At 38.7% G+C, this 25120-nt stretch overlaps 1 protein-coding gene across 1 annotated transcript in view; it reads right to left on the bottom strand.

Moving 5' to 3' along the window:
• The window catches only part of B4 (imaginal disc development protein B4), a 38270-nt gene extending 13783 nt beyond the window's left edge, over window positions 1-24487 (bottom strand). The window contains exon 1 of the mRNA XM_022062625.2: window positions 24284-24487. The gene's annotated coding sequence lies outside the window, so the exon portion shown is untranslated. The remainder of the gene's footprint in view (window positions 1-24283) is intronic.
• Window positions 24488-25120: the final 633 nt, after the last annotated feature.

Raw genomic sequence — 25120 nt, 5'->3', positions numbered from 1 at the left:
CCCAATCTTCACGGCGTTACAAGCCAGAAGACCAACTACAACATCCTGACAGCCGTGAGAGCCTCAAATACAAACCAGAAATACAAACAAATATGAAGCAAGACACTGAACAGAATACTTTATTTTATGTTCACACATGTTGTAACAGAATAAAGAGTCTGTGTCGTAAAACAATTACATCGAGTATGAGGAAGAGAGAGAGAGAGATCAAAGTTTAAGGGAATTTCTAAAACAATTGCCTTGCGTCTGTGCTACGACTGAAGCAACCTTCAGGTAAGACACGGTTCTAGTGTGAGTTATCTCAGCTTGAGATAAACAAATGTTTCTGATATACGGAGGTCTGCCTCGTCCTTTTCTTTCGCTAAATCTGTCAGGAAGATTCCTACTTTTGTTCAAACCGTGGCATTAGAACAGACAATGCAATGGAACAGGGCTACTCAGTTTCCTTTGTTCACGTCTCTAATTTTTTCCGCACTATCCACAAGGACGGTGTTTAAAGATGAGATAATGTCAGGAGGTAACCGAGACATCATGAAGTGGCCAGACAGACTTGGGATGATGTGCCTCGCATTTAGAGTCATAAAATTACGAAGGTCGTGATTACGTAATTCACTCTTATTATTATTTATTTTTATTTATTTAGTGTTCTGTCTGACGACAGGTCCATATGAACAGGATCCTTCCATCCTTTTCTCTTCTCGGACTGGGACCTGTTCATATACGTTCTTGGCAGACGATCCAGAAGTGGTTTGCCATTGCCTTCTTCTGTGTGTGAATGGAGTAATTGTTGGGATGCCACGGAGGAAAACTCCGTGTTGCCTAGACCACGGCCTTGCCCAACACAAGTTATAAATTCGAACCCGAGACCCCAGGATTACAAGGCCAGCGTTCTATCCGCTAGACCACCTCATCTTATTATTATTTAGTGTTCTGTCTGAGGACAGGTCCATATGAACAGGATCCTTCCATCCTTTTCTCGGACTGGGATCAGTTCATATACGTTCTTGGCAGATGATCCAGAAGTGGTTTGCCATTGCCTTCTTCTGTGTGTGAATGGAGTAATTGTTGGGATGCCATGGAGAAACCGGGGAAGCCCCGGAGGAAAACTCTGTCTTGCCTAGACCATGGCCTTGCCCAACACAAGTTATAAATTCGGGCATCGCCGGGAATCGAACCCGAGACCCCAGGATTACAAGGCCAGCGTTCTAACCGCTAGACCACCGTGGCGGTATCTTATTATTATATTGCAAAACAATTCTGTTCGTTTATTAAGATAGAACGAAAAATTGGTTAGGAGGGTGTGGACTGGACTTATCTGGCTTATGATAGGGGCCAGTGGCGGGTTTCTGCGAGCACGGTAATAAACCATCCGGGCCCATAAATATTTAGAGTAAATTAATGCATACAGGTAATATATAAAAACAGTCTTGCCAACCTGTTAATATGATAATCATCTATGTCCCTATTTCCTCCTTCCAGTTTATTCTGTCCCAAAAAAAAATTTCAGTGAATTTCCTTACCTTGCATCTCTGAGTATAAGAATCTGAAGGTTTAACAGACCAAAATTTCGTAATGTAAATCACAGTATATACGCCTATAAGATCTGTGTAAATACAAACGTCCACTTTTTTGTCAGCACGCGCATTTCCTGATACCTCCACTTCAACTCTTCCTAATTTGTAAAGCTGTAGGTTGGAATGTGAGGTTATGCGTGTGTACCATAGGTATTTCCTCTTAAAGCACTTCACCAAAACAAATACAACGGACTCAAGGACACTCAGCATGCGACACGCAAAGTCCATCAGAGGTCTTCGGTTCAAGACCAAAAGACCTCCGAAGCCTGACCATGTACGGATTCGTGAACTGACGACCCCAAACTTGACCTGCACAATGCCTTAAGCTTTGTTTTCTTTCGACGACAGACGCTATTGGTAACTGGTCTTGGCTATGTACCTTATTCTTTGTTCAGACTTCTAGAGTTATAATTTTTCTTTAAATTTGAAAGTTCGTTCACCCAGTGTTAAACAGGAAACACAAAACTTATGCTTCCAGGAAGTTACGAGACAGACAAAGTTGTCCGCTGCAGAGTTCAAATCCCCCTGAAATTTCTGGGACGACATGAAACAGCGTTTTCCTGAAGACACTTGAAAATTAAACACCTCATAACTGTGGATCTATGAACCAGTGAACACAGAATGTGATTGGGGTTTGGATCTCAGAGACCAGATAATCGATTAAATGGACAAAAGATGGAGCACAGTATGAAGATTCAACATTCGTCAGAAACGAACAATTGCCCGTGTTTAAGGAGATCACCACAAAGGCTCAAAGTACTCCTAACATTAAGTGGTTAGATTCACGCTCTGGCCACCTTACTCCAGACGGAAGAGACACTGTACTCAATCGATAAAGGCTGCAATCTGGAAAAATAATCTTCCTGTGCAATCCTGCAAGATAATTATAAAACTAGTGGAAAATGCTCGCTGAAACTCAACGTGGAATGACGTTTCGTATCTTCATTTCCCACATACTTTCTTCCCTTAATTTAATCCTTTATCTTTAACTCCTTTCCTCATTTCTTCCGTATTTATTTTCAATCTCCTTCAATTTGAGAATAATAAAAAAATATCATCCCCACTACGTACTAATTTATTTCAAAGTTTCGGTTACCATTACTAGAATAACAGCTAAAGGCTGCCTAACTGTAGCAGCGCTTGTAAAGAGGAGCATATTTGCCACACAGCGATCACTAACAAACTTTAGATCTCTGTGAGAACAGACGAACATAAAAGAACAAGAATAAAACTGGATTTTTGTAATACTGATACACATCGTGACACGTTAAAGCATGATGATTGAAGAGTGCTAAGGCAGAAACTCTGTTTGCACTGTTTCATGTTTAAACTTTTCCCACTTCTCGTTTATAGCACCTAGCAGATAGAACTAGACTGTAAATTTCTGTAAATAAAGCAAGTTCTTGTTGAAAACCTTGTAAAAACCAGTTAAAGGAAGTGGTAAATTAAATCAAATTAAATTAAACTTACTTCACATGGCTGTCTTGTATTTAAATGACGAAACAATAATACAAACGTGCCCATGTATTTCAATTCACAACTGTTCTTAATTATCATGGCTCAAAGGGCAATCTGACTCCACAATACTTGTTTCAATAATTTACACGACCCACTCCCATACTAGCGGACGAATATTAACAGCCTGTTTATGAAAACAAGGTTAAACGCTATTCCTGCGTCACTAATTAACTAACTAAATAACTAAATGGACCACTCTCTCGAATTAGAATCTGAATTTTAAACAGTGGCCACACAGAGGCTGGAAAGACGATGATAAATCAAAATTACACTCACGAATAAACTGGGAGGAATATTAAATTCAGGAAATGCTTGCTACCATGCAGTTCAAAATCTTTTGTTTTCCCGACTGTCATGTAAAAACTATAAAAGTTAAAATGCACAAGTGTAGACACAAGATTTAACCCGTCGTTTGCGTGGGTTTCAAACTTGGTCTCTGAACGGAAGAACAAAGACTGAGAATTTTACCTAAGCGGGTGAAAGTTTAAAAAAAAGAAGCTTCGTATTTTGTGCTATTCGCCAGATATTATTACCATAGACAAATGAAGGAGGATAATATGCGTTTAGCACGCACGGGAATATAAGAAATTCGTGCATAATTTTCATTGTAAACTCTTGAGGTAAAGAGACCAATAGGAGGACACTGCCGTAGACGGAAATATAATGTTACAACGAAAACTGAGGACACTGAAGCATTCATTTGGCTCAGAACAGACACCAACGTTGGGCTTTTGTAAACACGGTGGTGAACCTACTGGCTCCACAAAAGACGGGGGATGTCTTGACTAGCTGAGGCGACTATCAACTTCTCAAGGTGGACTCTGTCATGTGGAGCTCAATTTTAATCGGTATAAACGCGCGTATAAATCTAATGTATTAAAGTAATACGAGGACAGTGCTGACAGAAACGATTATATCTTTGCCACATTCTTCTTGATTCTTTGCAAGAGTTGAGGCGTGGGTTTGTAGCAGCTCCACCTCACTTGCACACACAGGTATAGCACAAGTTATCATTTGTTACCACTTTAAAGTGTCATGAAACTGCCTGCGAGTAAATATATCAAAGGATAAAATGTTCTGGGAGTAAGTCATGACGGCCACTTCCATTCAAAGGCCTCATTCTATATGAAGAGTCTTGAAACAGCTCCACATTAGGAGCTATGTAATTTGGTTATTCATTTACAGCGTGTCATTTCCATCCGCCCACATCACATTTGTTAACCGTAATCTTCAAGCGTATTACCATCACCTTTTTATAATTGTTAAAAGCATAAAGTCATAAAAAAATTCTAGACATGTTATGACATATTTATACATTAATATTTTATATTCTCGCAATTCATCATCAGCTGAATACAAATTTCGCACGATCACCATGTATCTTTCATCCTACAAAAATTGAATGCAAGAAACGATACATATTTTCCGGAGGTCTATTATAAGACAAACAGCGTAATATTACACGATAAAACTTACGGGAATTAACTTTTTGTGTTGAACGGTAATATAATTTAGTGAAAATCCCATTCAAAGTATAAAAGCCATAAATTCTCTTAACTAAATTTAAAAGTGAAAATATCTTTTCGGCGAATGAAGTCTGCCAAACGCATCAACACGCCTGACTCCAAACTCCCGCCAAACGCAGACTCCGCCAGACCCCCATCACATGCACCACCTCGTTTGAATTTCTTGCTAACAGAGTCGATACCGTCAGAAGTTCATTTAAATTTGTTCCACATCGCACGAACAGAGCACTCGAACAGTCAAGGCTGACTGACATTGGCTATTATATTAAAAATATGTGTATATATATTTCATGACGCTATATCAAGTGACGCTAATGTCGTTTCACTTTAGAAGTTCGCATGGTTTCCATGTTAGTTATTAATGATGTTTGGAAAATAAAAGGTGATGAGATGGGTTGAAATCTAGTAATCATGATGTTCGTTAAAATCCGTCGATTAATTAATTATTCGTAGGACCAGACGCACATGATAGCATAAGCCTACCTTTCCTTTTAAATAAAAGTAGGTTAAAATCAAATGTGTATTCCGGACATGGAGTTAGGTAGAGGAATGGAACACGGCACATCCCTCCCATAAAATTAAAGCTTACGTTAAATGTTTTATTAATGTCGCCAACCCTCCAGCACGTGCACTGGACAAGGTCTTTGTACGCCCAGGCGCGCCTTCATAAGGCGAGGATAATATAATTAATTCCACCAGCAACAAACAGCCTGTTCTTTGTTATAGGCGCATACGATCCGAGTTTTTTATCGAAGCAGCCGACTGCCACGAGGTTGTGTCTCGTCACAATCACTTTACATGGGTTTGTCTTTATTTTGTCAACGAAGTCAAAAACATCTAAGTTCTGTTTACAAAACTGGTAACATAACCAAAAAGTTCTGGGATTAACCTATGACGCCCTTTGCTTAAGATACATCCGTCTATAATGAGGCTATCAACAACTACAGAGTAACAATTATACAATTAACCGATCTATCAGTATGCATAATTTCCACTAGCACAGATTTAAGCTACTTTAAATTTTTTATCATGTATTGTGTCGTCAGCAATTTTTGGTTACAATACAATTATAGATTTTAAATAATCGGTGTGTACGTATATTTACGACCTAACTCCATACAAAATGTCAGACACTAGCTGCTTTGGTTATCTCCAGAAAACGGACAGCTAAACATACAGCACATTCCAAAAATATGTATACATATTATAATAAGGAATATTAACCTTGTGTGTATACATTTTTTGGAACACTCTGTAAATTTCGTGTGGCCGAAAAGTTGTTTTTATTGTCTAAAAAAGGTTTACCTTAAAAGTTCAATATTCCTGGAATGCCTATTACCAAACTACATTTCAGCAACGTATATTCAATAGAAGGCGATAAACTTCTATAAAAAAAATCGCTCTAAATAATAAAATAAAAACGCTTTTGAGATAATAAATTAAAGTACAAATATCATATCTCGTTTATTAAAAATGTGGGAAGTTCCTTGTCGTACAATCAGGGTTGTGGAGTCGATACTAATATCTCCGACTCCTTCATAAAAGCTCAATATGTATTAATAAGGGTAAACCTACTAAAAAATGGTAAATGGCACCATAAGAGATTTCATCACCACCACGTGAATCATCAGCCTACTTTTTAGACTTATAACCTATATTTAAATACACGTCTAATCGGTTGATTTGTAGACAGTTTGTATTCTTAAGGTACCGGAGCCAAAGTTACAAAGCTTTATTCCCACACCATGTGGCTCAAAGCGTCGTTAAGCGTGAACCGATTCCGACTTAGAAACCGACTCCACAGCCCTGCGTACAATATAACTTCGTGAGAATGTCAGAAATGAGGACGGCTCACTTGTTGGTGCTACTGATGACAGGAAATAGATAATTACGAAGACGTCGTGACCTCCAGTAGTACGTTGGTCATACCAAGTACTATGTAAATCCGTCTGTTGATTAAAATGTTACTACGAGTGATATACACACGTACATGATACAGGCTTGCCTTTCTTTGTAACAGAAAAAGATTAGGCTAAGACTTATTTCCGCCTAGAGTTTATTTCTGGGAACCAAAGACATTCATTCTTATTAATTTATAGTATCTCAGACGAAATAGTGTCGAATAGGAGGATGACAGTGAATAATAAACTGGAAAGGCTGCTGAAGGAATCTGTGGTGACATTCGTCAGAAAATTGAATCGATATCCCCTCAGACACAAGGAAAATGCTAATCATTATTCATGAAGAACCTTGAAGATGGAGCAGATACGTTCCCCCGAAAATTTGGTAACCAGCCACAAGACTGCAAGGCTTATATGGTGTCACAACCAACAAGAACACGGTTCACCAGAGGGTGACAAGTTTAGTTAACAAATACTTCTCCTACTATTAATAAAGCAAAGATACAACTGTCATGTCGTAATTTAAATACAATGTGTAAGGACATCAGCCAGTCTTTACTTAGGTCTAAACAAAATTGCTTAGTAAACTTGTTCCTGCAAATGGCAATAGAATTTCTAAACACAAACTTACATCAACATACCTCCATGAATTCTTGTTTCCATCGTTTTATAAAAGAGATCAGGTTTTTCCTGTGTTCTTAGATTCTTTTCCCATAAAACTGACATACTAGAGTTCTTGTCCTTAAACAGATTACAGCGTTCCGCCATTATGTGAAACCTTCGGTCGAAATCTGCGCTCATAAAGGATACAGTCTGGCTCATTGTCTTCTTTTCTTCACAAGGATATGTTGTTATACTCACAACTTATGTCACAATAGTAGTTGCCGCTCTTAGCGTTTGTTCTGTTTATTTTTATTTTATTTTTTTACAAAACGTGTTTGATCGAGTCAGTTACCTCAGAGAATGTGGCACGGCCAGATATTTGTTTAAATAATTCTTTCTTACGTCTTTTTGATCCTGTCAGGTAGGATCGTCCAACTAGCAGCATCTCAGTCGCAGAAGGAACGAAGGATCGTGCAGTTCTGCGGTAATAAAACTACAACCCTTTCTCTCATTCTGAAATGGACGTTGCTTCGTATTCCAGAGTCCCGCGTTAGAATCCCCGACCCGAAGATCGGATCTAATGACTGAAGTTTCTCGCGGTTTTCCTCATTTCATCAAGTCAAATTCTACGATATCTTTCGAGATATCAAAACAGGTTTCTTCTACATGCATTCCTACCATTGAACGCTACGTAACGTGTTGATTGAGAAGCATCGTTAAACAGCAACAGAAATGGAGGTGCAGTGCGAGTTCTGTGTTATTTGGAGTTCCAGGGTCTCGCAATTTTGAATAACGTTTCATATGAACCACTGGAACTGAGTGGTAAAATGTTACATGTAGCAGTTCCCTTGCTTAATTACATTTTCTTCCAGCTTCTACGTAGAAACAAATCATTCTGAAAATGAAGTTGTAATATTGGATTCTGTAGGTTTCTGACGATGGTGCGATACAGTCGGGTTCATTCGATTTTTGGACTTTGTCCATCGTCCAAGGTTAAAATGTATATATATGTATATAAGTCGTACTAGTTAAAATTTAATCCTGCTGGCACATATTTGACTTACTTCGGCTACCAATTTTAAAACTATAATTTCCAGTTACAGAAACGTTCAAGTGAAAACGATACGACCACAATTAAAAATTTACACAAACAATTAACACTAAAGCACGTTTAAGAATTCAGATAAGTAACATGACAAGACGGACGACTGTCCATTCGGGATTTGATTTCGTGTAATACAAAAAGTAAATTCTAACCATAACGTCGACAGATTTGGGGCTTCCCGTCTCATAAACTACGCAACAGCAACTCTTTTCCCATGGATAAAAGAAAGATACGTCTGATTACGATTTCTGCACCAAAAAATTAGCTGTTTCGTTCTCAATACTCTAAACATCAAGCAGTCTGAAGATTTCTGTCTTCTGGGTTGTTGCGCCGTGTAGTCTGGTCGATGTTAACCAACGTTTCAGAGGTCATACTGCCTCCGTCATCAGAGTATGAAGATTTCTGTCTTCTGGGTTGTTGCGCTGTGTAGTCTGGTCGATGTTAACCAACGTTTCAGAGGTCACACTGCCTCCGTCATCAGAGTATGAAGATTTCTGTCTTCTGGGTTGTTGCGCTGTGTAGTCTGGTCGATGTTTACCAACGTTTCAGAGGTCACACTGCCTCCGTCATCAGAGTATGAAGATTTCTGTCTTCTAGGTTATTGCGCTGTGTAGTCTGGTCGATGTTAACCAACGTTTCAGAGGTCATATTGCTTCCATCATCAGGGCGATGAAGATTTCTGTCTTCTGGGTTGTTGCGCTGTGTAGTCTGGTCGATGTTAACCAACGTTTCAGAGGTCATACTGCCACCGTCATCAGAGTATGAAGATTTCTGTCTTCTAGGTTATTGCGCCATGTAATCTGGTCGATGTTAACCAACGTTTCAGAGGTCATACTGCCTCCGTCATCAGGGCAATTCATCGCCCTGATGACGGAGGCAACACGAAATATTCACCGCAGTGAGGAACCTAAAATCAGACATCGCAAATGTCTGTCTGGCGTTCATATTTTTCAATTCCCAACATTAAATTTCTTTAGGAGTTTTGAACAAATTCATACGGAACCATTCCAAATGATGTGCTGACGTGCAAATAAATCTCATGCTTCCATCAGAGGCCTTCAACCAGCAGTGGAGCCGAAACACTGATAAAGTGGAGTGCGGAAATTCCAGAAGCTTTTTGTGCAGAACCCGAAGTGGTCTTGCAGGTGGCATCAGCAACTTATTGTGTGGGCCGAGATACAAGGTTGGATGGAAGATGGTACAAAGAAGATATTTCTCTTAATGCTGTCTCCCAAGGTTTTCATTTAAATGTGTTTACACTGGATAATAAATCTATGCACATTCAATAACACTTTCATGAAATTTACTGTTGGACCATGAATCTGCCACAAACAGCCGGTAGTAAATGATTTGTCGTCATTACCACGCGAAGAGACTTTTGTGGGACGTTGAGCCGTCTAATGTGGTAAAAACTGACATTGTGCTTGCTGCTTCAATTGTAAAGGCGCGCCATGGATGAACCTTTAACACGCGTTTGGGGGGTTCGCAGTTCAAATCTCGACAGAGAACAGGCTGTAGTGATCTACGTTTTCGCGTTTTCACTTCAGTCCTTCTGGTAAGTCTGGTTTCAAATAGGTCACGACCGATTCTTCCCACACCTCTCCCAATTCATTAAACATGAACATCATCAGCGCATATCATTAGACGTCCGTAAGGTCAGCAATCCGTGTAGTGTCAATGCATTAAACAGTGTTGGTTGGTCATCATTTACTGGTGTTAAGGGATTTTATGTCTTATGAGATAACATTTGTGCTGTTATTCCGTTGTAATGAGATAAACAAACGCTGTCATGGTAATGCTGTTAAGGGAGGCCTACTAATTACGTACAGTTATTATAACCTCGATATAAGATCATATTCGAGACTGCATTACACAAAATGGTATTATATGATTTAATTAACTAAAAATAAATAATGATATAAATGTTTGTTACAGATCATTACTTAATTTTAATTTCTATATTCTGCTTTATTACACTTAGATGTGTTTAAGTACTACTTTAGATTTCTCATCATTTTGACGGGAAATTTTCTAGCAACCAAAGAACCACCTACAGGGGCTATAATGCATCAGGCGATTAGTCACAAAGACTTGCACCATCAGTTCTCGTCAGAGGTCATGTTTCCTTGTTAGGAACAAACCGACCAATAGCAAGGACATTGTCGCACATACCTCCGCCATTTTAGCACGTTTTCGTGCGGTGCGTAATCCGTAAGAGGGAGTGTGAACCAAAATGGTCAGTCAAAATTCGTGACTCTTCCCTCGGCCATTGTAAACGTTATAAGCACGTAAATATCGTGGCTAACAAGGCATACGAAGTCGTGCTGAAAACTAACAATGACAGTTGAATTAAAGGTCGATCTTAGAATGTCACAATTCTATCCACGAGAGTTTGCCGCTGGAATATCAAGCAGATTCCTTACTTGCCAATCCTACCGACAGATGCAATTAGAAACACAAAGACAGTCTTCGCTTTTTCGAATACTTACGTTCCTGGAGACAGTTCGTAAATCGAGTCGCTATTTCCCATAAGCGCGATGTCTTAATTGAGGGGTTACGTTCACGAACGTCCGACAAAATAAAAATAAAAATGAAATGGATAATTTTATTGCCTGAAACAAAACGACCAACCAACGTCATAAATATACTTAGATTATTACACGATCTTTTAAAAGTCTAATGAAATAAACAGAAATATGTCCTATAATTATAAATGGGAGAAATACATTTTTTCCTGCCTTCGTCTGATTGGACGACGTTGGATCCTTTGCGTTATCGTAATGTAAACCCAAAACATTCAGAGTCGTAGGAACACCGTTTAAAGGTTATAACAGATTTTAGCATGATAAACGTTGAGACTTGACATATTTAACGAATTGTACATCCATACCTTTGCATTACCAACTTGTTGCCAGTGTCTGTATGAACCAGACAGACATTTAATGAACCTTGCAGCAAGGAATTTAAAATAGGATGAAACAATTATTAGTCATTTATTTAACTGCTCTGGTAATTACCACGGGAACAGAATCTGAGGAATTTTAGGAGAAATGTCATCACAGGTTAGCACGGCGCCACAGGCACCTGCTTGCCTGTCCGTCATCAGGGCAATCCCGAGAACTGCACTCGTTTATTTAAAAACAAAGAATGGTTTTGGGCACTTCGGGAGGGGGGGGGCACATGGGGGGGAATGATTCAGATTATGTTTTTCGAAACTGAATAAATTCGAAGCTTAAACGCAAAAGGACCTACGAAATGAATCTAAGATGTAATTTGTGAACGGGTGAGAGAGGTTTTCTTTTAATTAATACAGGTACGTTGTATTATGTTATGCAGACAGAGAAATCAACCAAGCTGCTAACATATTTTGTGGTATGCAATACTTTTAAAAGATGTTTTCAGAAAAATAAATAATAACATTTGAGACTTCACATTCCCCAAACACAGCTTAATCACGTAGGTTTAGAAAGCTCGTGAGAAGATATCACAAAGCAGGCGTAGACATAGATGGAAGAACACTATTAAAGTAAGAAAAAAAAGCTGTTGAATTAAGAACTTGAACTAGTTTAAAACACATTTCAATGGATGTTTTGTTTTTTGTGATTACGATGATAAATATTCAGGTTTTAAAACCAAGGCGAACTTTCTAATAAAATGAAAAAAACTATCAATGAATCACTGAATCTGTTGGTCATTCAGTCACCTTCTCAATTAGCTAGTCATTGCGACTGTCAACCAACTGAGCAGTCTAGTGTTTCCCAACCATTGGTCTGCTGGTCTGTAAATTCTACTTCGCCTACTTTATATGCGTGCTTACTTTACCACGGCTGGACAATCTGTCATTTTACAAGCTACTTTCTCCTTTCCTTTTAGGGAAAGAATAGTTTCTGTTGAGCTTTAATATCCTTTAGCACAGAGTCACTTACGATTATATGTCCTTCTGTTTTATACCGACCGACCTGACCTCATGCGAGATTTCCGACAACTTTAATAATAAGCTCTTGGGTATTATTTTGTATTGCGAAAATTCAGTTCAGGTGATAATAACGTCTGTTCGATTTTAAAATCCTATCCGATCAGTAAGTGAACCAAAAAAGGCCAATAACCACGGATCCAAGTCAATCAGGCAATTCATTAGTCACCTAGTTCAGCGTGGTAAAACTGACGACCCGCGGATCACATCCGGCCCGAGATCATTTACAACCAGGCCCGCGAAATTATTTGTTAATTTCTTAATGGTTTCTACGAGAACATCTATTTTATTTACCAAGACGAATCTGAAAAAGAATAATTGTGATTCTATCGTACAAGCGTCATGCATATTACTGACTTTTAAAACCCTGCCGTAAAAAGTACTTTTTCCAAATAAAACTTACGTCAGATAAAATATGTCGAAATACTAAATTTAAAATATTAAGTAACTCTATAGCAATTTGTCGCTGTGTTGTTAATGATAACGAACACTGGCTAGCATTTTCCAAAATCAGTGCCAGGAGGTGCTGTTAGTCCGAGGGAGAAAAACATTGGACCACCCTGACCTAGTTTGTTACTTGCGTAATTGGATGCAATGACGTACTTTGAGGCTTTAGTAGTGTACCAGTGCACGCAGCTAGGAGTATAAATCATGAAGAATGACAACAGACATCCTCACAGGTACCTTCTTTACAAAAATAAAATTATATTTAAACCCGCTGGACTCAGACTGTAGTAGGGTTTAGGATTATATTCTGTAATTTGTCTGTAGAGGATTTGAGGTTTTCACGGCGGTGAGTATGAAGATTTCTGTCTTCTGGGTTGTTGCGCTGTGTAGTCTGGTCGATGTTTACCAACGTTTCAGGGGTCATACTGCCTCCATCATCAGGGCGATGAAGATTTCTGTCTTCTGGGTTGTTGCACTGTGTAGTCTGGTAGATGTTTACCAACGTTTCAGAGGTCATACTGCCTCCATCATCAGGGCGATGAAGATTTCTGTCTTCTGGGTTGTTGCACTGTGTAGTCTGGTAGATGTTTACCAACGTTTCAGAGGTCATACTGCCTCCATCATCAGGGCGATGAAGATTTCTGTCTTCTGGGTTGTTGCACTGTGTAGTCTGGTAGATGTTTACCAACGTTTCAGAGGTCATACTGCCTCCATCATCAGGGCGATGAAGATTTCTGTCTTCTGGGTTGTTGCACTGTGTAGTCTGGTCGATGTTAACCAACGTTTCAGAGGTCATACTGCCTCCGTCATCAGAGTATGAAGATTTCTGTCTTCTGGGTTGTTGCGCTGTGTAGTCTGGTCGATGTTTACCAACGTTTCAGAGGTCATACTGCCTCCATCATCAGGGCGATGAAGATTTCTGTCTTCTGGGTTGTTGCGCTGTGTAGTCTGGTCGATGTTAACCAACGTTTCAGAGGTCATACTGCCTCCGTCATCAGCGCGATGAAATCTTCATACTCACCGCTGTAAAAACCTCAAATCTTACATAAATTGACGTTATCTTTTTTCCAACAGACTGAACTGAGTAAAGACTTTTAATATTATCCTACAATTTACTTGTAGGCCTTCCGAGTTTTCTCTTCCTTTATTTTTTATTTATCGTACGTGCAGTTACAGTTGGATGTAAGAGGCAGAAGCTGATAAGGACCTGGAGAAATCTCCTCAAGGAAATTCGTCACCAGATGTCAATGAGTACTGTTGGAATGATGTGTAGCACGAGGAAACTAATAGGATTGGACAATAAAGCTCCGATCGCGTTGTCCATCACGAACCTAACACTGAGTGTTGTAGGATTTAACACGGATCTAAACTCCAAATAAGGACAAACGAAATTACCGAAATCCGTCACATATCACCTTGATCTCAAAACACGCAGACAACGTGTAGGAATGGCGTTCTAACTGACGGAAACCTCTCATTTAATACAGTCATCGGAAATCGGGACCTCAGCTGATATGGCGTTGTCAAGCACAGAAATCGCAAGTGTGTAATTAGAGAGATTGTACGGTTGATAGAATTCAGCGTGAAATCGCCCACGCCAACTGTTTTCCTGCTGCGTTCTGCAATGCACATTTTCGTCCAACAAACACTGTCATTATGAGCAAACAATAGTAGCCATTAGATGCAGACAGAGATATAAAAGAATACTTCTCACAATTTCTGGGGCGAGAATTCGGGTTACTACGCACGCCAGAGTTTCCGTAACATTCTTCGCTCTGTTTTACTCATGTTTGTTCTCGTTTCGATTTCTTGCTTGTAGCTTTCAGTTTCCGATATACACGGATACAATAAAGGTGTCTACTTCAACTTCTTGTTTACAGGGTATCAACTGCAGATAGAATCTGTGCACACTCGAGACACGACATTATCTTGCATCTGTCACTAACCTCTACGATCAATCGACTCCAAAAATCATACCCTACGTCAAATGAGCCATTCGTGTGATGCGGAAAAATGTAAAATTAAGTTCTGATGGTGGCAACTCTTGTAACAAGATATGCAAACGAGGCTATGGTGGCACCTACGGTGAGGTCTAGTGAAGTCTGCGTTTGGCCGGAGTTTGGAGCCATGCGGTCGGTTTTGTTGAAGCGTTTGGCAAGAATCTGGCTTCGGTCGCCGTGAAGATGTTTTTACATTTAATTTAATTTAATTTATAGGGGCATTTACTAATGCTGTAGTGTCAATGCAATTTGCAAATATAACGCTGCAATAAACTGTATTACTGTTCAACACAAAAGAGGTTCATTCCCCTCAATTTTGACAGATCGTACTATGCTAATTTTATCTTAAACATATGAGAAGCGATTACAGGGTTCATAGGTTAGGAATTCGATTCTCGGGACCGGCTATATTAATCACAACCATGTTTATCTTCAGTTACATTACCCTGGGTCATTAAACTAAGGTATGTTTATTTTGTTATTGTTAGATTACTTAACGACCCTTCTAATTACTTAACGTTATTAATTCTTTTAAAGTATGCACTATAACATTCAATAACTTTTCCTCACAGGGTGTATTTATAGGTTTTGATGATTCTCAGAACAAACACCGACCCATAAACAGAATTAAAAAAATTACCTTAATGAAAATTCGGTTTCTCATGCCAGTGAGTATATTGCATCGCGTAATCTGGTAGAAACTGACCGAAGTTTCAGAGGTAATTAACTACCTTTGTCGTTAAGGCGATGAGTCTAAAACGTCGGTCAATTTCTACCAGACGCACAATCCCAAAATAGTGATCTTCACTTTATCTTGATCTTCAGATATTATTTCGACGAACTTCGTGCCTCACAGAGTTAAGTGCGTTATCGCAGCTCAGTCGCGTGTGTGGGCTATACGGATCATTTTGGGCCCACGTAAAAGCAAATCATTTTTCAAACGTCAAGAGATATCAAGGAGCGAAACAGTGACCGAATGAGTGGGTCCCTCCACTTTTTTCCTCGATGCCCCTTCAAATTCATGCCAATCCACTGCTTTTCCTGGAAAGTTCGCACACTTTCACATGTCTGAAGTGAACAATCTCTTTCAGGAGTGCTCAGCCAGTCTCTTAAGAAGCCGATTACACCAGCAAGCGGTATTTGTCCTTTTCGCTTTCGATTTCGCAATTAGAAGTTGGAACGGACAAGATATATCGATATATAGATAGATCTATATCTGTATGGATATTTTATTACCGGTATATCGCCTGTATAATTTGATATTTTCTGTGCAACAGATGTGACGTCGGAGAATTCTCATGGCTGAAGATGGAGACGGTGTTCTTCTCAGAAACGTCGGCATCTGCCTGAGAGTCCATACGGCGTCACATCCCAGACGAATAACATAAACACTTGACATTACTTACGTCACACTGACTACAGAGTTGCTTCTCAGAAATTTAGCTATCAAGGATAATTCAGTTAGGATTTTGAAAACGACTTTTAAATAGCGAGGCAGTCATAGGCTAAAGTGTATTGATGCATATGTAATTAGAATAGACCAGAGTGGTCCAACATTTTCCTCGCTAGGGTCAGAATAGTTTTCCTGTTGGACCCCAAGGGCCATGAGACCCCTACAGTCACTATTTTTGTATATTATTTTAAATTTACTCCTGCGACAGCTTGTAAACTTGCACAAATTATTTGAACTCCGCTATTTTAACAGCTTGTATCTGATACAATAAAAATTTGTACCAGTAGAACGTACATCTTATGCTTTTGAAGTCAATGGCTTTAGTGAGAGCACTGAGCAGAATGTTCTTTTACCAGTGACGGAATATCAACTTCGAAAAAAATGGGTTTGTACTAACTAGTAACAAATTAACGATTACAAGTGGTCAGTTCGACTACGCTGGAATAGACTATTGGAAAAAAAATTAACGTCAAATGGTGAGGTCAATATAACAGTGAAGACTTCAAAGAAAGATAATTATGTATGATTTTATCCTGACTTTAACCTGTACAGACTGACGGAAATCGGGGAAAACTTTTCAGGATAGCCTGTAACAAGGCTAAGATTCGGAAATCGTATTGTATCTCTAAAAAACACTACAAGTTTGAAATGTTACAATGAGATCAAACTTTTCTTGCTCTGAAGTGTACATGGGAGAAGAATAATAAAATTCTTGTCAAAATAACAGGTTATGGAGATTCTAAATGGATTGAAAGGACTGAGGATAGGGTTTGATTGCGTGTTTATGCAATGCCATTAATAAATCTTAGATAATGAACTTCTTTTTCAACAGCTCAGAAATTAAGCGTAGCAACTTTTAAAAAGTCACATACTACGGACGCTGTCTGCAAAACGAATTCCTCCAGTCTCACTTCTCAGGTTAAAAAGAAATTATTTCTGTAGTTACTGAAGCGTGGGATCTATTATGTACAACAGACAGCTTTTTACGTTCATCAGCAGCACCTGTGAAGTGCTACGGAAAAAGGTACACAAGGCAAACAAGCCACCATGACCTTCTTTCGGACTCCATCCAGCAACAAGACTACACCGGAGCAAATACGATATTTTTTATAAGCTATCAGCTCCCGAAATCTGTGTTCGCCGGGACGGAAGTTTGGTTGCATTCAATCACATACGTGAGTGGCATTGCATGTTTAAAGTTGATCATTACCGATATACATCACTCTAAAGACCTTCAGCTTCTTAAGGAAATGCCTGTCTCTTGGTAATTGAGACTTAAGTGTAGGATTAAGCTTAATTTCTAACTAATAAAAATAAATCCTAATGTTTACACATTCGCATATAATTTATTAACCATTTAACGGTCATATTTTTGTACCATTAGCTCGCATGTCTTCTAGCGGAATTTTAAATCTTGGCAGTAATCTGAGGATTTGTGACTGGCACTGTAGATACAATCTATCCACGAATTAAATCGGTAATGGCAGTGAAAGGATTGTGGTACTGTTACCTCTAGATTTGAGGTCACCATTATAAATGACGGCCGGAGCGTGAATGTAATAAATCATCCTCTGGGTACGAACACGCTCATGTACTGATAACGGTCTATAATCGTATTATCTATGTACCCAGTTATAATCTTGGACGAGTTATCACTTATCCGGACTGAGATTCTTCGTATTTTTCTAGCGAATGTTGAAATAGTGCAATGAAATTGGCAAAAGACCGCCTCCTTCCAAATCGTCACCTCAATTAACATTAATATACGCCTAAAATAAGAATTATTGTATAGACGGTGTAATGGACCTTATTTATAAGTTTACGTGTTTCACGAAAAACAATGAAATGCTGAGACAGATATTCTGGCTTTGTCACATATTTTAAGCAGCTAAATTAAATTTTTAGAACTGCATTCGTGAGAAATGCTTACATGCTCCAAGTCCTCGTGGCATCGTTAGTGTGTTGTTTTATACGTAACATCCATAATAAAATAACTATTTTATTGTTTGTGAATGTAAGTTTTCAGGCGGAAATTTTATTAAACCCATTCTGGCCGAACCTGATCATATACTGCAATAAATGACGTAAGAAGCTGAAAACTTAGTTAAACATGCATTTTTAATTTAACATTACCATCTGTTTACACGCCTATTATATGTTTTCGTTACGATCATCAACAGCAACCCAGCCATCTAACAGTATTAATGGGGCCTGTAACACTAAAATAAAATAATTTAAGAGCTAAAATGTAGGATCATGGGAGGACAATATTAAAATGGATTCTTGTGAATACTAAACTTCTTGGTTCTTAATTAGCTTCTCCAGGACTCTGTTCCATGGAGTTAGTTGCAGGATATTAACGGGGCATAAGATACATACGTGTGTATCATATAAATCAATCTGCTATAAGAAACAACATTTTTTTCAGTTAACGAAAAACACCGGAATAATAAGCGATTTTAAAATGTGTTTCTCGTGATTTTCAGTTTATTAAGTCTCTATCGGTGGTGAAGATGATGCCCATTTTAAGTAATTTCCATTGAAAATTTCGTAGTTACTCATCTGATGATCAAATACCCTACATTTATGGAACCTAGATTCATCACCATTTTTACAAAAGCCCACCACAGCGTCTTAACACACCGCAATTGAATCCAGACACTTTCCATGCCGATGGTCTTCTGAGTTGCAATGCTGGACTTGCAGGTAGATACCGACGATTCTGTGCAACACGCGGCCTGCAGATTGAGAGATTATGTTCTTCCGAAACGTTGGTATCTATCTACAAGTCCACAAAGAGTTACAACCCTGAAGACCAAGACTGGTATCTTCACCGCCATAAAACCTCAAATCTCACAGTCCCTTCCAGCCGAAGGATCTGCCCATTCCATTTGTAATAATCTCCCTGATGATAGAAGAAGCAAGCTCACCTGAAACAGCAAACTTTTACCAGACCACAAGGCGCAACACCCCAGAAGACACCCACGTATGTAACAATCTACTTGTTTTATTACAGTGAGGGACTGCTGTCCCTAAGGTCAACCCCCAAGCCGGAGGACCACCACTAGTCGGCTGTCCGCTGCTATTTGTTCATCGTATTCGGATGTGAAACAGACATCGTGACGAGAAATGTTCGCTGTCTCATCAGACACCACACTTGACAGGCGAATTTCGAATCGTCACGCTGTGTACAAGCGACCCTCGTAATGACTGTCGTTAGTTACGCTTGTTTGGAACGAATTTCATATTCTGACAGTTGACTCGCATTAAGTGTGCCGTCCCAAAACACGTTTATGTACCGATATTCATTTGTTTACATTTTGTGAGAAGCAGCAACCTAATAAAGCAGAAGTGTACCGTTGACGATCGTGGTACACTGGACTGTGACGTCGTCTTGCGCATGCGCGTATATCGAATTCCTAGCAGGGATTTTCTGTGGACTGTAGGTGGTCACTGACGTTTCGGAGTAACAACTTTAAATCTCAAATGCACCATTTTTTTCCTGTGTGTGATGTATCAAGTTATATACACAATATAAGTACTTTAGTAACACATATCAATATTTGTATAAAATTAACAAAACTTGCTAACTGCTACGTGTAAGGAATTACCTAGTTCAAATAGTCTTCCTTTAGAAGCCGACAGCTGCTTAAATGGTCAATAAACGTCAGTTATTATGGAACCAGAAGGTTCATTACTTTCATTAAAAAAAGTCGTAATAAAAATATTTTGAAATTAGTATAATTTTTGCCCTTAGAGTGAAAAATCAAATTTTACGCCTATATAAAACGCAACAGATAAGATTTTATGCTTGTAATAACTTCCATAATAAAACAATGAAAATCGCTAAATCAACTCCATGGATCAGAGTTCCTGAAAAGCTGACACTCGCGTAGCTGGTAAAGAAACTTCCGGCCTTGCATGTTAGAAGGTACACTGTCACGTTCTCAACAATCCGCCACTGGACTCTATATTTTAATCCGTTCCACACTATCACACACCATTTCTAGAAGACGCATTTTAATATTATCCTTCCACCTAAGCCTTGTCTCCCAAATGGTCTCTTCTCTTGAGGTTTTTTGGTATATTTCTTATCTCCCCCATGCGTGCTACAAGTCCCATGAATCTTATCATAATTTGTGTTCAACACGTGACATAGTCGCTGGTGCAGAACAAAAATTATGAACCAAGTTTCGATGTAAATTTTTGTATTTTCTCTCCGTCTGTTCAATTTCGCCTTACGTAATTATCCCGCCGTCTCGCATGACGTTAAATAACCTCTGCAGTTGATCCGAACTGATAAACAGGTTACAGCACACTGTGTTACGTTTCATTCTGGTGAAATCATGCGAAATCCATTCGAGGAGCGACTGTGGGACAGAGGTGACCGACCGTTCCTTTGTTTCATCGCTGCCGGCAGACCGGAACACTTGCTGCTCGAGTGTCCTACGCAACTCTGGAGGAATCTTGAACTGTGCCCAGGGCGGTTCACTGAACCAGTGGTGCAGTAGGGAGCACTTGATTTCGCTGCTTACACTCAAATGCGACACCCAAACTGTTTTTTATATTTCGGGTTTCCACGATGGTATTGATCTTCTGGGTTGTAACGACTTGTAAATGGTTACCGACGTTTCGGATAACACACCACTCTGCCTTATCTTCAGGCATATTTCACACTGTCGCAATCCAAAGAACCACAATAAACGTTAAAAATATTTACCTTTTACTTTGTACCTTACGCTGATTTGCGTATAATCTAAATTTAATTAAATCTTCAGTAATCTGGTTTGTCTAAACAGTCTTCGTGGATGGCTTTCGCCAACACCGCGAAATGAAAACAGGAAAAAATTTGTTTAACCAACACTAAAAGACACTGTAAAAAAAACTCACAGGAAGACTTCACATACTATCAACTGTTCGTAACAAAATGTTTAACTTTCAAATTAAGATACGCTGGACATTTATAAACCCATGATTGTACAGTAGGAAGTTCCATAAAACAGAGAAACCTTCAGACAAGGCCACGGACTGATCTCAGTAAGCCAGAATGTAACAAACTTAATTCCAAGAAAATTCTACGTGCACAAACATCTTTTACAGACTATGACATGGATCATACTTCATGCGCATTGAATCAGACAATACGACGTTCACATGTTTGTAATTATTCTTTTCCATATGAGGAAGTCAGAAGGACGCTCGAGGATGGAAGCCAACAAACTTGTCAAGACCGAAGCAGTGAAAGTTATTTACATACCCGTAGGCCTATATGCGTCTACCGTCCACTCGCCATCAAAATTAGCGAGACCGACCATCGGCCTTAAAAAAACCCTCATAAATATTCAATCGCCCGCATCGGGAGATATTAATCATACAAAGAACGAAACACGGGTCTCAAAAGAGTTCATGTCGGTAAAGGTAACGGCGCCATTAACCGACATGACACAGATTTTAACCCACTAGCATATTTCCTTATTAACTTTTACGTTTATTTCTTCATTCCACTGTTCTATTTCACCACAATTGCTTTTCATTCTATGCTTCTCCATATTTCCTTTCATTCTTCTTCTTTCTCGAATTCCTTGTTTATTCCATTCGTTTTAGTATTCCCGTGTTCCTCAACCATCACATACGCCGCGAATTTTTATACGAAATTGAAAATTCTTACGTTATAGTTAGAAAAAAATTATCTCGTATTTCTCACGATATTACTCCACATCTGACGCGTTATAAATGAGTATTTAACGAACATGTTTTTGGTTCACGAGTTTCGCAAGACATGTTTGCATTTCTGAGCTAAAAATTTATTTCCCATATAAAAACACAACATAAACCATGAATTTCGTCAGGACTGCCTTCTCTGAGGACAAGCAACTGCATGGTAATTGAATATTATTAAGCCACGAATCAATTTTATATTACTAATCTCAGATCGCGACACCGAGTTAAGTTTCTGCCCCTTTAAAATAGCCTACTCTGTATATTCCAAATTTTCCTGCTTCCCAAGTTTTCGTCACGGGCGTTCAAAGACGCAGTAAAAGAGAGTCTTAGTTGGGCCTCAAAAAAGGACGACTAAGCTCAAGACCAGTGAACTTTCTCGCATCCTTCTTAATGTAATCTCGGCCCCAGGCAAAAAATACCTGTCTCGCCGACCGTTGAAGCGAACCGAGGATTAAACGTCTCGAGGACGACTGAGGCCTTATGATAAATTGTAACTCTTCTAGAACCGATTTAAATTCGCAGAACAAAATTTATATCAGTCTATTTTGCCTTCCTTGCCCGAAGTAAATAAAGTGGACGCATAATAAGGAGGATATCCGTCTCCCCAACTGGCTTCGTATCTAAAACTACTAATATTAATTTCAATTAAATTTCGTACAGGCGACTCAAAAGTTATCAGGCAAATATCAATATGTTTCCCACAAACATTGCAGAGCTCAAAATAGGTTTGGCATTACGTATTACTTAGTACACTTTCATCATATGCATTTGACAAGCAATTTACAAGACGACGAACAGCAAATATTGACGTGGACTTCGGTCCGGGAATAAACTCTGACGTCAGTATTAGCTAAAGACTAAAATGTTTTAAATGGGGGGAAACGTCACAGACAACAACGTGTTTTCCTAAAACGTAGATAACGCTTCTGTACACATTAATATGTTAAAATTAAATAATATAAAATTACTCAAGCAAACTCTCCCGTGGCTTCTAGTTTTAAATCTGTAGATATAATGGAATTACCCAGAAATATATTTCATCACGTGTATGGATAGAAACGCTTTTCGCAGAAGAATCGGCTTCTGAAGAAACGAAACTCATTAGTCCACATTCCAAGCACAACAGAACGTTAAGACTGTCCCCGGAAAAAGGCATGTTGTTGCCAGAGCTTAGCCAAATCCCCGGAATAAACTTGGGTTGCATAATAGCATTGCAACTGTGGTCACTTCTCCTAACAGTATGTTACACGGTAAACAATACTACACACCAAGCGACATTTGTCAGTAGGTTTAAGCGTTTTCATGTAACAGTACTAAGTAAAGTGAAACACTGTTCTTTCGAAACAGTTCCCTTTCAAAGATAAACATAAAACATCAAAATCACGTATACATTTGCATACGTTAACTACTTAAGTGCGTTGATCCGTTACTTCATAGAATACGTACGCATTTCATACATTAACTGAACGGTTAAGTATAAAACGCGCAGAAAATTCTAGACTGGCAAGTTACCTAGTTCATACAATGCCTGGTTCCTTTGTAAAGTAACTGTTTAGGGTACTTATTATTTAAAATGAGATATTTACTAGGCATTCCAAACATTAAGATTATCTAAGGTTAGGTTAAGTCAAGTTAGATTAATTAAATCTCATAACAAATCTTACAGCTCAAGCAGGGTTAAAATAATAAGCTAACCTGGGCATAGTTAGCTATGGACTTACACACTTTACGTCACTAATTAAGAACCATAATTCCATTGCACGCATTACCAGCTTTCGATTAGTTATTATACGTATTACCTGGTTAAAGTGTACGTATAAATGTCTGATTACATACTATAACTGCAGCGTTGAATTAAGTATGAAATATGGGAACTTAAGCATTCTACGAAATGACGGATTCCATACTTAATGGCAACCTACACGCCTAGTGTGTCCCAGACGCTAGTGTCACTAAAATACATATTTTGAATCCCTTTCAGAGTTTGCTGTTGCCAGGCACATCACAAAATTAATTTTAACAGACCTCCATTAGTGTGCGACAATCAACCCTTATTATTACCTCGACACTTCAAGATCTGGAAAGTGAACTCATTTCTATTATAACTATTTCCCATGTTGTGTTAGCATAATTGTTACTATCGCTGTTGTAATAATTACTGCTACTATAAATATTTTACGAAACTCTATACCTTTATTATAATGCCCAATACAGTATCATAGGTTACTGGAATTCATCACGTCATGGCATTTTAATTTAAGGGGGAAAAAACATGTTAAACCATTATTCACATTCATTATCATTAAGGATAATAGCAAAATGTATGCAAAGAGCTCTGAAATGGAACAAATGTTCTGAAACTAATAATAAATTGGCAAAGTAGTGCCTGAATGTCTGCTCACTGTGCGTGATTCACATTTACGTTTATGTTGGTTTAATGTACAACGAACTGTAACACTTACCACAATGTAGTAATGACACAAATAAGAAATCCTTTCAGTATAATTAACACTCACTATCAACGATATCACATCACATTATTACTCAATTTTACCACTGCGCACAAAACATTTCCGTCAATTTCTGCACGACTGCATGCGAGAATCATCGTATACCACTCCTTCTACCAGCCATGCACAACGTGTTTCTAGAAGACCAACTGGACCGCTCAGTCCAATAGTGAAACTCACTACGCATGCGCCGCCACCGCTACCACCTGTCAAACATCACAGTACCGGTGATGTCATAAAAGGTCACTTTCGTTCCTAGTAATATGAACTTGCCCTCAAGGTCAATAGAAGAAAATTTCCCTCAACTCTTACCAATTGCATATTTATTTGGTGTTTAAGAAAGCCTTTGACCAGTAGCAAGCTGATCCAACATCGTAAAAAGCAAAGAAATTATAAATCACTTCGTAACAGCAAGAATGCTAGTTGCAAGCGAGCACAAGACAGCTATGAAAAAGGGATAATTCAGAACAAATACAAGAGATACTGCTAAATTTACCAAATAAGGTCTAAGGTTCTGGACAGAACAGCAATTAAACTGAAATAATTAGCCACCAGGAATAAAAACGTATGTGAGCGAAATTTAATCTGTAAGATACCAAAGTTCCTGCAGAACACATTATTACAGCAGCACAAGCGTATCAGGGATTGAATTTGTAACGATGGCGCACATTAAATAAATATCAGTCTCACATTAATTAACATGTATGAAGCAACAGACTTAACAATATAGACAATGGACGAACAACTTTTAAAAACGTTGGTGAGGAACTGGACATACAGGTTCCGTCA

This window comes from Zootermopsis nevadensis, unplaced genomic scaffold, assembly GCF_977971745.1.
Source record: "Zootermopsis nevadensis isolate Lab colony 2312 unplaced genomic scaffold, Znev_1.0 Znev_ptg000004l, whole genome shotgun sequence".
NCBI lineage: Eukaryota > Metazoa > Arthropoda > Insecta > Blattodea > Termopsidae > Zootermopsis > Zootermopsis nevadensis.
Note: the sequence above shows the minus strand (reverse complement) of the source record. Positions and strands in the feature narration are given on the sequence as shown.